At 38.4% G+C, this 15,950-nt stretch overlaps 1 pseudogene; it reads left to right on the forward strand.

Moving 5' to 3' along the window:
- Window positions 1-3,616: 3,616 nt before the first annotated feature.
- The window catches only part of LOC114694127, a 29,660-nt pseudogene continuing 17,326 nt past the window's right edge, over window positions 3,617-15,950 (forward strand).

Here is a 15,950-nt window from a genome sequence, read left to right on the forward strand (position 1 = left end):
TTTCACTCCCACTCCTGATAAGGGGCGCTGCATTTCCTTGGAGACGAAGCAGTCCAGATGCCACTGTGATGGAGGGTTGATGAGTGCAGGGCTGTGAGGTGATTGCTGCCGTTCTTAATGGCTGGAGTGTAAAGTTTTGGAAGTGTAAAAACTTCCAACTTACCCATCACTTGCTACAAGACACTTTAAATCAAAGAAAGTAAAGACTTTCGACATTGGAACACGTGGCCAAGTGCTTGCACTGTGGTCCCTAGAATCAATACAATCTATGGAATGAAACTTTAATGATAAAATGTTTTCCTTCATGCTTTGGCTTTTCTGTCATTTAAAGTTTAAAATGCTCCCTTTTCTTGGCTTGCGTGTTGGTCAAAAAAATACTCCATTTACGTGACTTCTGCTTTCGGTCTGAGCGGAGGGAAAAGCCTTTTGTTGTAGGTAATAAAAATCAAGGGAAACAGAGAAAGGGTCATGATTTGCCAAAGGACAAAGGTCATAATGAGTGACTGACTCAAGGGGCCATAAGGTCAAAGGAGCAACTGGAATCCCATAACCTCCCCTTCACATTTCACATCAGAGAGGCCAGCAGAGCTTTCTAACTTCTATGAAAGAGCCCGTACACATGTTCACATTTTTCCTTGAAAAATTACTTGAAAATGATTCTGCTCAAGATGATTTTTTTTCCCTTTGAAACCAAATGGCATGAAATAGGCTTTTATATAAATTGAATGTCTCCTTAGCCGCTTATTCGTATTCGATGCTGGCATCCAAGAGGAGGAAGAACTAACAGAGATTAATATGTGTTTTTTAAATGGAAAAATAGGATCATTATTTAGAAGATCAAAGCCTGGACAGAAGAAGTACATTTATCTTTCTTATTTTCTTTTTCAGTCTCCTGTGTATTTATGGACTGTACCTAAAATTCTGGTTTTGAGTTTTGAGAAAAATAACAAAGTAACAGGCATCACTCACTAATGCATCCCATTTTGAATACATCTTCATGCTAAAATTTTATAGTAATCATTCTGCTTCATTAGTTTTCCTTTTACTGATTGAAAACATCGAAGACCTCAGTGATGCAGGGCCACTCTTTAGGCTCTGCCGCAGCCTCATGACAGATCAGAAGTTGGAGATGCAGCTATAGCATGTGTGTGTGTGTGGGGGGGGGAGGAAGGTACAGAGCCTTGCTTTTCAACTCCACTGGTTTCTAACCTCTCATGAGCACTTAATTCCTCCCAGAGAAGGAAATGGTCACGGTGTAGAATCCTGCGGCCCGTGAAGGGTAATTGGATAACATCTTTTGAAAGATTTGCAAGGCTGCCAAAGATCTTGCCAGCTTTAAACCTGATTGATTCAGTGTGAAAAGATCGGAACAATCCGACCTAAAAGTTTAAAGACAGACCTTCCCTGTGAAAGCATAATTTAGGGGCTGTAATAAAATTGTATTGGAAACAGCACATTGAAGTACACAGTCATACATTGTAAAAGTTAGCATTATGTTAAAGGACTTTTCTCTCTATCTTAAATCTCCCAAAGAACCTAAATTGTGCACCGGATACTTCAATAATGACATACTTTTGTTTTTGCATTTTTTTCCTCCAAGATTTCCCTACAGAAAGATACAACTAGCTGACGACGTCACCTTCCTACCCAACTTTACTTCTTGTTAATGAAACTTCATAGAATTTATGCAACTTTCATCATATTAGGTAAGACAAAGGAGGCCAAAGTCTTAGACAGTGAAGAGTGGTTTGAATAGACTTGTCCCATATTTTAATTTTTTAAAGTGCTGATTCTCATCATATATTAATTTCCATCTTGACAAAATATATATACTCCTAATTAGTGCAATATTTTATGGTTGGACTCCACTGCTTTTGATGAGTCAGACAAATTAATGATTAAACATCTTCCAGCTAATTGCTTCAGACCATTAATTATTTATCTAAATCTATAAGTCTATCATTCTATTAACCTCCATTTCCTGCTGCCTGTTTGAGAAGTGGAAGGAAGTGAATAAAGGAAAACATAAAAATTCCAAATAAATAAAATTAAGGAGAGTACACATGGCTTTTTCTTTTTTATTTCTTTATTGTTGGGGAAATTGAAATGGTGGTACTCAAACAAAAGTCTAGTTGTGTTTAAACAATGCTCCTTTTGTGACATGCTGCCTGACTGTGTTTCCTCCTCAGATTTCGATTTGGAGGATTTAGTGGGATGAAGGCATTCATTGGCCTCTTACCTGCAGTTGGAGGGTGGAGGGAATGCCATTTGCCTTTTGAAGCTTTCTTCTCCCTTAGATGTTTAACTCAGGAATCTTGATTGATGGACACTTGTCTCACTAGACACGTGTTTACAAGTGGCCAGGAATGATTTTTTTTTTTTGTAGATTTATTAGGAAACAGATTTTCCAACAGATTGGGAACTTGTGTTCTTCCTATTGTTAAAGAGAAAGAACAGTAATGTTAAGAAAAATATAATTAAGAAGAAATGAATTAAGACACATGCAAAGAAAGAAAGGAAGGTCTTCTGTAGTAAAAACACCAAGTGAAAAGGGCTTTTAGGAAGGATGGAGGGCCAAAGCCCGAGGCTCTCACATTACTTTCCTGAAGAATTAGGTAATCATTTGGCTCAAGCTCTTACCCCGTTCCACATTCTAACCAGAGTTAAGTGTCAAGGAGGTAATTTAATCACTCTCCTGAGAAGCCTCCCTGTTTTGTGAATTAGAAGAGTTTCCCCCCTTTTATTGAAGTCATCAGGGTCAAATAAATTCAAGTGTATCACCTTCCAGCTGGTGGTCAGTACGGTCTGCTCATCAGATTGATCTGCAAGAGTTCCCCTTCTCTTTCTCAGTACCTTGTAGTTAGTAAGCTGAAAATTGTTAATAAAAGAGAAAATATCCCAGGGGAACCAAAGAGAGCAGCAACTGGCAAGATAACAGAGATATTTAATATATATTTATGTATGTCTCACATCAAGTATCTCTCTTGTCCTATAAAAAGGACACAACTGTATGGCTTTTAGGGATCCTGATTTTGGTTCTAATGCCATCTAGTGGCAAGGTAGAGGAAGACAGGATACAAGAGGCCTTATGGTCATTACTGGGTAATGATTAATATTCTTCAAAACTTGGGTATTAAAAAATAATAAAACAAAATACTAAAAAATACTAAAAAAGAAACCCCAGCTCCAAATTCTATCACTTTCCAGAGAGAAATCTGTATAGGAACCCCATGAGTAAAAGGATTAAGACCAAAGTCTATTTTGTTGGTTTTTTTTGGACATTCCACATGTTCCACACAGTCTGATGCCAGCCTTCCTCTACAGCATGACTTGAAACTATTCTTTCCCATGAGCTTTTCTAAGAAGCTGGGCTTCTCGGACCCTCAAAATCCTTCACCTTCTTTGCCCTTGTCATCTTCCCACGAGTGGATTGCGCCGCTTGTGTATAATCTCCAGTTTGGGGGACCCTTGCCCTTGGGTTGTTTCTTTCAGCATTTGCGTCATTAGTAAGCCTCCTTTCTGTGTCCTTCACCCTCTGATTGAACATCGCTAGGGGCAGAGCAGTCAACGCATCCCAGGCAGATTACAGTGTTTTCAGAATCAGTGGTGGTACCATATGCTGAAACCCACACCTCCAGCCTTCGACCCCAGAACTAAATGCAGGTAGGGCTCAGCAACCAGACTTTGGTATGTAATAATCTGGTTTCAAATTCCAACTTCTCATCTTTGGAACATGATTTCTCTAGATTGATTTCAATACATTAGATTATATGTCTGAAAGCATTTACAACAGTGTGTAACACACGCTTCACAGGGGTTTTCTTTTATAGCATTGGAAGTCACTGTAACAGAGTGATGGTTGTAGTAACGGTAACACTTGAAAAGAGTGTATTGAACAACATGTTTAACTGCATACATATGGAAGATCAAAACTATGATGTTCTGCTATGTAAAGTGCTGTGGGGCATAAGTTTAGGAAATATTCCACACTATGTGTAGTTATATACTGTATACAGGTATGTTCTCTGTTGACATAGCTATAATAATTAGTTTAATAAAGGCTGATAATTCATGAGATACAACAGTGTATGTAATTTTGGATAACTTGGCAGCTAATCATATGCAACCACAATAATTCCTTTCAATATATCAACTTAACATTTCATTACATCTTTGGTCTAGGAGAGGGATCCTCAACTCAAAATCTTTAAGGAAAGGGGAACCAACTTTGTAACTGAGGGAAACCAAGTTGTGGAGATAATACAGAGGAGCTGAAGAAAGAAAATGTGAAGTAAGAGATGGAGCCAAGAAAGAGTGACATGTTGAAAATGAAGAGAGGGAAAACAGAGGGGTCTCTGCTCTACAGAGAGGACATATCCCCCTTGTAATGCTGCTGTTACATGTTGTTGCAAACCTAGAAACAAGACAGATTTATTTTAATGTATCCTTGTGTAGGTCATAATTAGCCATGACTTTGTGTGGGTTGAAACTGAGGAGTTACCAAGGCTCTTCTATTTTCAGATTCATAAGTTGCCTGAAATCTTGGCCTTGGGCCCTTCCTCAGCTGAGGTGCTTGGAGTACTCCTACAACCTCAGTTGAATCTTCTCTCTTGCCTCCCTCTTCAGCTTTTAAGAATATTGAACCCACTTGAATATTCCTAATTTAAAGCTAGTGAATCAGAAATAGTAGCTCTGTCTTTGATCTTAATGCCCTTTCATTTCATAATACTGTGTGTGTGTAGATAGGGAACGGTGGGAATATTGACTACTTTGTGGCAAAATAGCAGGTGAGTAGGAAGCTCATTGAGGTGGTGTTATGTCCTTTTGAGAAATGGACGTGTAACTTCTTAGTCTTCCGTCTGCCCATCTATCTACCTTCTTGCCTTCTGACAATGAGGGAACGCTGGAGAATGAGGAGGAAGTTGGGATTTATTTGGTAAGAAATGATGCTTCTCACTCTTGTGTGACTCTAAGTAAACATGTGGTGTGCTCTGATTGGAAAGTGATTGTTCAAGGCAGCTAGAAAAATAAGTCCCATCATCTGAAGAGGGTGATTTTGGAAAGCTGTCCTTCTTCAAGGTTGATGCAGACCCCTGGAAGATTACACAGGCAGTTATATAGAACAACCATAAGGCCTCTGGCCAGCCTTGGTTGTGGGGATCAAGGCTTCACCACCATGGGGCAAGTAAGAGATTCCTCTGCGCTTGTGTCCCCTGCAAAAACCTGTCCTCACACTCTGTTTATCATACTTGGAGACAGGTTTTTTTTTTTTTTTTTATGGTCTCCTCCAGATTTCTACAAGTTCCTTGTAGTGTTTCTGAGAGTTCTAGAATATTCTATTATACAAGTAACCTTGGTCTCTTGCATAATCTTCCTTCTTGGGGATTTATTTGCTGGAAGTAAAGAACATGCTATTTCAGTTCAATCTCAGCACACTTCTCAGAGTTTCTGTCACTGGATCTGCCACATATCAAGTATATGAATGCTTTACAAGACATAATGGTGAATTTTAAGCATTCACAGTAAAGTATTCAAGTGTGTATCAGGATACATATGTGCCACCATGACATTCAAAGTGTGGTTCTCAGCCTTGTTTGGCAGATTGTGAGGGATGTATAAATGGGTGCCCTCTCCATGGACTGGTGGCAACACAATCTTCATTTCAGCCTTGGCCCCATGTGCTTTGGCTGCACACCGAAGTCTGAGAGGCTCTAGAATTGGATTCTTCTCTGGTAGACAGCATTGTGTGCATGCCTCACATTTAAAAGTGGTGAGTCAATTTACAACTCATTGAAGGAAAAATGGTATATAAGACCCATCTAAACACAGCAATCTCTGATCACCTAAGCAAACGCTGCTGAATCAGTCAGGTTCTTAATTTTCTTCCCTGTTTGATACAATCTTTTGTTTGGTTTTGTTTCTTAAGACATCATGTCATACAGCTCAAGTGGTGTCAAGAAGGCTAATTCCTAGTCCTCCTGCCTTCCCCTCCCAGGAAACTGGGTTACAGACACAAATAATGATGCCTGGCCAAAGCTACCACATCCTTGCACACATAGAGCAATGCATACAACCTGTCTTAGTCAGGGTTTCTATTGCTGTGAAGAGACACCATGACCACAGCAACTCTTACAAATGAAAACATTTAATTTAACTGGGGTGGCTTACAGTTTCAGAGGTTCAGTCCATTATCATCATGGTGAGGAGCATGGTGGTATGCAGGCAGATGAGGTGCTGGAGAAGTAGCTGAGAGTCTTACATCTTGCAGACAACAGGGAAATCAACGGTGACACTGGGTGTAGCTTGAGCATAGGAGGACTCAAATCCCACCTTCATGGTGACACATTTCCTCCAACAAGTTCATACCTACTCCAACAAAGCCACACCTCCTAATAGTTAGTGTCTCTCTTTGGGGGCCATTTTCTTTCAAACCACCACACAACTACCCTTTGGGGGTGATTTTCTTTCAAGCCACCACACAACTCCGTTCCCAGCTCTTTCTTTTTCCTTTCCCATGTATACCTTGAAACTTCATTATTATTTTTGTTTTCCACATAAGTTACTGACTTCAAGTCTTTGTCTGTTTTTGTTTTTTTCCACTCAAGTCCATTCAGCACTTGCCTCTATCCCATTGTAGCTATTGAGAAGTGACTCAGAGTCTTTGTCCTCAGATGTATTCTATCACCCAAAATTTCTCGGGCACCTAAAATAGTTTCTTTGTCAGTATCAGCCAAGAAAGCAAAGGACCGACCTTTCTTAAGATTGGAGCTAATTATAGAGCTCCATGGGCATGGACATGTTTCAGTCCTTCAGTTGTACATGGACATCCACCCAGGCCCAGCATAAACTTTTAGCTCATATGTAAGCAGAAGTACTTGAGAGATGCAGGGATGCAGAAGCTGTACTAGGATCCTTTGGGGGCCCCTAGCAGTGTAATCTGCCATATACCTGCCAGGTCATCAGCTAAATTGGGCTCTTTCAGGCAAACAATTGCCAGAAGGCATAAAGCAAATAATCCTTTGCTCTGAATTGCTAATTGCTAGCTATTGCACCTTAGGGGAATACTGTTTTACTTCCTCAATCCTGAGAAGTGATTATTCAACCATATTTCCTTCAATCTAAGCATCACTAAACTAGAAATTTCATTAGCATAATGCATGGCCTATAGTTCTCATACTTTCAGAATACCTGTACTTCATGATACATTTAAAGGGTATGGGTCTTTCATGATATAACATTAAGGATATATAATATGTTGTAACTGTGGTATGTCAATAGATCCTTCCAAATGACCAAGCTGTGTGCATCTATAACTGGCTTGGAAAGTCATCTTAAAATCCAGAGGGGCATTTGTATCCATAAACTACTATTTACCTTTGTTAACACCCCATCTGAAATTAACAGAGTTGACAATTAATACTTTATTTGCTAGATAATTGATTTAACAATTCAGTGCACATGTAGTAAAAATTGTTGAAAGCTGATTATTTTTTTTCTAAGACTTGTAACTGCTTATGTCTACAGCTGTTTTGATATAAGAATTAAGAATTGATAAAGGAATTGTACCTGAATTGTTATCAGATGTCTCACATGGCTTACTTGTATCATGTAATTTCATCATCATAACTTCAATCCTAAGGAGGAGACCATGAGCTACAGCTGTTTCGAATCTGAGCAATCCAACAAGTTCAAGCTCTCAGCCCTTTCATTCTCCTGGTCATTAACTTAACTTTTTTAAAGTTGATAGTGTCTGTGAAGCCTGTGTCTACATAGATTAGTCAAAAATATGGTTAGCTTGAAGAACAAAATGAACAGAAATGGAAAGCAATTCATTGTACTTAATGTGAATAAAGGATAATTAAAATACACATGGACACGTGGTTTTGAGTACGGAAATTTCCAGGAGACATCTTTTTTGAACAAGATTTCCTGACATCACTCCTACTTTTATATTTTTATGTTTACATATCTTACATTTGTTTTTAAGATACAATGTTTTGAGGCTACATGTATATATATATTATATTATATATATAATATATATATATATATATAATGTGTATACTTCTCTTTCTCTTCCTATCTGAACATACACACTTCATTTGTAAAATGACTATATGTGATTAGTGTGTCTCTCTTTAGACTTCTTCATAAACCTCTCAGTTCCCCAGAGTTTGGAAAAAAGTGTGATAAACAGAATGCAACCAGAACTGTGGAGTTCAAAATCTTCACCAGCAGCAACTGGCTGTGTGACCCTCAGGATCTCTGTGTGAGGTGAGCAGAGTAACAGAGCCCACAGGCCAGCTCATTAAAGAGTTCACTGCCTTGATAACAGTCAGTGGTACTCTTCCTTTGTGCAAAATGTAGGGACTGGTCTTTTAAACCCATTTTTTGATGGGGGGGGGAAGATAGCCTAATTTTTTTTTTCAGTGGGGAGAGACCTAGCAAAATTCTAGACCTATCTTTCCAGTCAGTACACAACTCAACCACACTCAGGCTGACTGGCACACTTCATGGCGGTCACAGACAAACCCTTACAAATACGTATGCCCCTCTAGTGAGTATCAACATGGGTGGAGGCCAAGTCATAAGAAAGCAAAGCTCTAGTAAAATCAAGTATCAGGCGAAGGCATGTGATGGCTTGTTGTACAACCAAGTAGTCTTTGAAACAATGGCCCAATGTGCATGACGTTCCTCCTAAGGTTATAATCACAGAGATGATTATTTCATAGTAATGGTCAAATGATGATTGTTTCAATTTCTTTCTTTTAAGTGTTTCAAAAAGTTAATCTTTACTTCTTGGCCATGTAAGACTTCCTTAAGGAGGCCTAAAGAGAAGCACAAATGTTTCCAATAACTATTCTGCAGATGTGCTTGACATGGATTGATTTTTTTGTAATTGTACATATTTTTATTTTAAAATTATATTAGTGGGGCTGGAAAGATGGCTCAACAATTAAGAGCTCTGGCTGTTTTTCCCAAGGACCCAAGTTCAATCCCCAGTACCCATGTAGTTACTTACAAGTGTTTGTAAATCTATTTCCAGGGAATCTGACTCCTTCTTCTGGCCCCCAAGGGCACCAAACACACACATAGTACACAAATACACAAGTAGGCAAATCCCCAGATACATAAATAAATAAAAAGAAAAGAAAATCACACTCGGCAACTGTTTTTGGAAATGATTTGTTTTAAATTGTCTCTTGGTATATTTGTAGCCCTTGCACAAAGCCAACTGTTAAAGAAGGGTTTGGAACTAGGGAGTAGAGTGGAAGCTGGCAGAGCTGAAGGAAGGTTCTAGGGAGATACTGATCAAAGTACACAAGTCTTCAGTCAGGAAGAAGAATCTCAAGAGACTTCTGTATAATACCAAATTATATTTAGTAGCCACGTCTTGTATTACTGTTATGTGTGTGTATACACATACTGTGCTAAATAATTTCATGTCAACTTGACACAAACTGAAGTCATGTGAGAGGAGTGAACCTCAGTTAGGAAAATTTCATAAGATCAGGCTATGTTTGGGTTCCTGTCCTCATTTCCCTCATTGATGGACTATGGAAGTGTAAGCCAAATAAACCCTTTTCTCCTAACTTGCTTTTGGTCATGAGGTACCCACCCACCCACCCACCCTCCCACCCACCCATCCATCCATCCATCCCTCTCTCTCTGTCTGTCTATCTAATTATATCTTCTATGGAGAGCCTGCCAAGCATATTTAGTGTTGTTTGCATGTACATGCCTTTAGGAGTAACTGCTTGGGGTTGGATAACCCATCAGGGCACAACCCTGGAGAAGACTAATTTTTTACCTCTCTCAGAAGTCATTAAACACCTGTAGCCCTTTATGTATGGTTGGTGCCTTGTGAGACTTATTATATCTATGTTGGCATGCCAACTGCTGTTGTCCTTGTGCCGGTCTTGTGTAGGCAACCATTTCATGAATGCAGCTTCACTGTCCTATATAGAAGACGCTACCCAGCAGCAGGTGTCCTGGTCCTCTGGCTCCAACCAGAAGGGAATTTTTGAGACAATGTTTCAATTTGTAGCCCAAGATGGCTTCAAAGTTACGGAACTTCCTGCCTTGACTGCCTGAGTTGGAATAAAACGCATGGGCCTCAACTACTGGCTACTACTTACTTTGTATTTAGTTTTTATTTTTGTTGTAGTTTTTTGTTTCTTGCTTTTTTTTTTTTTTAGACAGGGTTTCTTTCTGTGTAGTTCTGGCTGTCCTGGAACTCACTGTGTAGACCAGGCTAGCCTCCACCTCAGAGTGCTGGGATTAAAGGCACATGTCACCACACTTGGCATCGTATTTAGTTTGAGTTGAAGGTTCAGAGTCTAGACCCTAGACTATATTATGTTTGACTCTTAATTTTATTTGCACAATCTGAGTGAAACTATACTCTATTAAGGCCACTTCTAAGGTGTGAACATGACAGAAGAAAATGCAAATCATAAAAGTTAGAAAGTTAAAGACCTTCGTTGGTGTTTTCTCTAAACCTTTTTTGAGATGACCGTGAAGTATGTTTGCCTAAGTAAACTACACACATGAGGATGGGTTAGTTAATAGGCTCAGAGTCAGACTGCCTTGCCATAGCTGCCAACTTGGCTGCTTTGTATGAAGTAAGTTATTCTTGGTGTCTCAAGGGGAAAGCATGGGGAACTTAGAATAGATTTCTGCGTATGTTGGGCTATTAAAAGGATTCACATATGAATTCACATATATAAGCCCGGTACATAAATTAATAATCAATATGTGCTTATTATTACTATTAATTTTAAACTATTTTATAGCCATCTCTCCAAATACCCACACATAGTGGCAGCTTTTTCACAAATCTCTTTCCTGTCTGTCTCTTAGATTCCACCCTAATTACCCACCCTGTGTTTCACATCTATTGTCTTCTTCTTTTCTCCTAGGCTTGGCTCTTTTCTTTCTAGCATAAAGTTTACTTAGATTTTGTAGGCAAAACCTTCCACTCAGGATTCATCAGTCTCGTAAGCATATGGAGTTTAATCCAAATGTTTAGTAGGCAAATACAGTCTTTTTTTCTAAAAACAAAGCAAAGCAAAATGAAACAACAAACAAACAGCAATAATTAGTACAGGGATGTGGAGTTGGGCTTTTGTTTCTCATATTTTGTATTCTTTATAATCTAGTTGGTTCTCAGATAATTTTTCTCAGTTCTACATATATAACTTACATATATATTTATTTGAGCGTGGATTCATTCAGTCTCCTACCCAAATGACTGAAAACATATGCTGACAATTCTTCTTAGCAATTAATACAATTTGATTTAATGGGTTGAGTTTATTACAGGGAGCTGAGGGTTTTATTGATTTCTCATTCAAAAAAATTCCCTCTTGAGCACAGTGGAGAAACACATTTAGAAATGACCTTTGGGAACATTTCAAAAGTTCACTCTGCTAAAATTATTTCTTGATAATTTAAGAACATGACAAAAATGTATTTATAGTATATCCTTTAGTGCTGTGTGGAGCTCTACAGACAATGATTGCTTGTGAGTAACACTGTGGGTAACAACAATGCTACCTCTCTTCAGGTAAGCTGCAGGGTGGGTTGCTGGTCTATATCAAGATCCTGAGTGTGCAGCTGAGAAATGCTGGCCAGCAGGATGCCATTACAGAGTGTTTGTAACATAAAAAAATATGATAAGCTCAAGAGTGTAGATAATATTAAAACACATTGGAATAATTTAGGAAGTTAGAAGTTTTGAGTATTTACTACCTTTGTTTCTATAGTCAATAATTTAACTCTATGTTTTTGATGATAACTGTACTTAACAATGTACTTTCCAAATATTGGGCTGTTTAAACATTACTCTTATGAGCCTGTATGATGTAGCTCTAGACCACCATTTTTTTGTATATATGATATTTCTCCTTAAAGTGTAAATTAAAAATAATAAAGTTTAAACTCATGAAATCTCCATTCCCCTCATTTTTATTTCTGGATCAAGTAGATTATTTTTCCAAGATATATGTATATTTTCAGTGCACATTAATTTCCTAAATGGGTAGAAACCCATTTGGAAAAATTAAATTACAGTTATGGGTTCATAGTGTTGATATGGGACAGACATAGGAAGGCTACATTTCCATATGATTCTATAATATACTCTTTCATCAGATGCCATGCTATATATGCCTATGCACTTATGTATCTAGATACAGTAGGAGATATATTTTTGTTTCTGTGAAAACCATGTTGAAAACTGTGGACAAAGATGAGTTACTGCAAAAGGGATGGCTGCATGAGAACTCTGTGTGCAAGCAGAGTTCAGATTATCCTGCATCTCTCTAGAATGTTCTTGAGAAGATACACTTGAGTATTTTAGATAAGGAATTTCTGGAGAATTCTATCCTTTTGATTTATAAACAAAAATAATGCCTATTGTAAAAAAAAAAGGCAGCTAAATGTGCATAATTATGTGAAAAACAATGTAACTACTATATGTGCATATATTTTTGAGAGTTTCACACATGTATAGCATGCATTTTGATCAAACCCACCCTCTACTCCCTCCCCTTCAACTCCTCTCCTACTTCTTGCACCACTTTTCCCTCCTAACTTCATTGGCACTTCAAAAAATTATTATTGTCTTGAAACAGAGTCTGACTCTGCAGCTCTGGCTCACCTTGAAGTGGCTGTGTGGACAAGAGTGGTTCCAGACTCACTGAGATCTGCCTGCCTCTGTCTCATGAATGCTGGAATGGGCTGCCGTGGGATTAAAAAACTCCACTGAGTCCATTGTGTGCTCCCAGCATTTACATGGGTGTAGAACCATCCACTGGATGGTGGGCAGCCTATCAGGATCACATGCTTGGAGAAAACTGATTCTCCCTTATCCAGTGTCCTTCAATAGCCAACAGCCCCTTAGGCAGAGCCAGGACTTCACTCATAAGACCACTCTAGGATTTCGGCTGGCTTGACCCCATACAGGACCTAACCATGTTGTCACAGCTGTTGTGAGCTCATACATACAACTGCCCGGTTGCCCAGCAAACATTATTTTACAGCAATCATGCATTGGCTCTACTCTGACAATCTTTCTGCCCATTTCTTCCTGTGATAGAGTTGGCCCATTGGCGATGAGGACATGTACATACACACACATCTACACATGCACACACACATAGGCTTTTTTTCATACACACAATTCAAAAAGACTTTAGAAAATTTTATCATTGAAAAAATTTAGGGGATACTTTTTTAATTGCTTATGATTGTATAATTATCAAAAACATTCGGCAGAAAGCTTGCTGAGCTGTTTTGTGACATCCGTGGGATATTCTAAGTCTTATTTATGACTTTTATATTTAAAGTCATGTATCCATTAGCCCCAGAAGTCCTCATAAAAGTCTAACATGTCCACATGTGATGCTGTATTCCAGGACTGGATTCTGACTTCTTTAACTCTTAACTTGTGGGTGCTCCCTGCTGAAAGCTTAAAACACTCTCAAAAATTTGAGGATTCTGGGCTCTTTTATGTTACAGCTATTTATATTTAAATATAATCCCAAGTTAGAGTTCACACAAGAGGATTAGGCCTTTATAAAACCATTTCAAAAATTACTTACACATTTTAATTTACTCAGATGTCATAAACATCTTCTTTCATGGCTCTACTGCAAACATAAACATTATGCTTTACTCTAATGAATGCAGCAAGTGCAGGGGCGTTTCTTGGTGAGAGCAATCCTGTAGCCTTCCTCCTTCCATCTTTTACACCACCTTTCAGGTCATGGCCAAGGCCAGCGGTCTACTTTGTTTTGCATCCACACACTGAGGGCTTCCCTGTGTATTTCTCCTCAAGTGTGAAATTAGTAATGGAGCTGGGTTTGTTACGGTCTCTGACTTGCTTCCCACAATTCAAGGTGTCAGAATTATGGCTTCTATTAACGTTCCTTTGTGAAGGATTTGTGTACCAATCAGATTTGCTTCCTGCCTGGATCAGTAGAAGTGATAATTTTTGTTGTTCTTCATTTTGAAAAGTAGAGGCATTGGTCTCACCTCATTGAATTATTTCAAGCCATCCATTGGTTACAATGTGCCTAACTTGATATCACTGTGCGCTGGATAGGACAGTAAGCTAGAGATCAGCAAACAGAGCATCGCCACTGCACAGTATCTGACTGTGATGAACAGTCATATCCTCAAACTCCAGATGCTCACTTCCCATTTTCCTGGAATAGCAAGGTGACATCATATTGGACACAACACACTTCCTGAATAACACCACTAGTGGACTGTGACGCTGCAGGGAAGGTGGCCGGTGGCACAGGTAATGGATGTAGCAGAGAAAACCACACTTACCTGTTGGTGATAAAAAGAACCTCTCCCTCTCTCTCTCTCCTCCCTGTTATGTGTACTTGATTGGGAGTGCATATTTCACAGGGTAAAGGTGTGTGCATTTCCTGTGGAGTTACAGGTTGTTGTGAACAGCCAGGCATGAGTGTTAGGAACCGAACTCAAGTCCTCAGGAGAAACAGTGTGCACTTTTTAACTATTGATCCATCTTTTCAGACCCCAAGTACTTCTTTTTAGAGTGTTTTTTTTTAGTTTGTTTATTAAACTGTTTCATTTAAAAATTATATAAGAGAATCCTCCATCCTCCTGTTTCGTGCCCACTGAGGCTAAATAAAGTTACACAACCACCCGAGGGAAAAGCCTTAATCTCGACAAAGTGTTAACTTTGTTTGTCTGATCTGTTTTCTCTTATCTTCTGTATTATCGTTTGTAGTGAAGAAATCCCTCTTGATCAGTCGACTCAGTGTTTCATGAACTTTACTGTTTTTGTTTGTGTGGTTTAGCATATGTTTTCCCACTAAGAGGCGTTTCAGGAGATTTTACTATTCATCAATTCAGTGCAGAACTTTCCATCCGCAGCATAGGATAGGGAAACATTTGGGTGAGAAAACCCTTCTTATGTCTTGGAATGATTACCAAACTTACAGCAGCCAATAGTTGTACGTCTGTATTGACTTGAACTGTGAGTCAAGTACACAGCTCCTTCTGCGGCTTCAGCCCATAGCAGACAGTGTGTGCTGCCTTTTTCCTGCCTTAGAGGAAGCCGAAGGCCAAATTCTCTGTGGGTGAAAAACAAATATATGAACACAGAAAAAATGATAAACAATAATATTTTTTGTTATAACAAGTGTACTTTTTTTCAATAAAGAAAAAGTATTCAATTGGGTTGGGCAAATGCTTGAGACTTAATTTTTACCTTTATATAGAAATCAGTTAGGCAGGTTCTCTGACTTTATAAGCAATGCTTAAGTTTGAACTGTATTTGTGTTCTCTGCTTCCAAAACACATTTTGTATAAAAAAAAATGTTAATGGTATGAACAGTAACATAAACCCCTTCTTCCTCTGGCTAATATTTTCCTGATACACCTATCTAAAAGTCTAATGCTGAAATACCACAGTTTCCCTAAATTTTATTAAAAGAATATCCTCAGAAAAAGGCAACATTTGAAGAGTTGTTAGTCATTTTTAATTATGTCAGAGTAAGTTTAGATATATTATTGTTGTGATCAAGAGTGGAATTAATACAACAGAAGAATTATTCCTCAGTAGACCAAATTTTCATTTGTAATTTTAGTTTGTTGTGACTAAGAATCCCAGGATGTCCTAGGAGTGATAGATTCCATGGATGTTTACTCAGGAAAAAGGATTATTCTTACCCAGCTTTTAGACTGGGCATCAGATTTAGGTATGACAGTGTGAGACTTCTTAATTAAAATATGTATTAACATTACTAAGATAGAAATTTCTAATTATTGCTGTTATTGTTTCCTAATAACATATGCCCTTCAGCCAGTAAGTGATGAAGACCTTTCTCCATTGGAAGACCATGTACAGACTGAACTCTATCATATATAAAATGCTAACAAGCGTCTAAGATTTTTCTTCAGGCATA

The sequence above is a fragment of the Peromyscus leucopus genome, chromosome 9, assembly GCF_004664715.2.
Source record: "Peromyscus leucopus breed LL Stock chromosome 9, UCI_PerLeu_2.1, whole genome shotgun sequence".
Lineage (NCBI taxonomy): Eukaryota > Metazoa > Chordata > Mammalia > Rodentia > Cricetidae > Peromyscus > Peromyscus leucopus.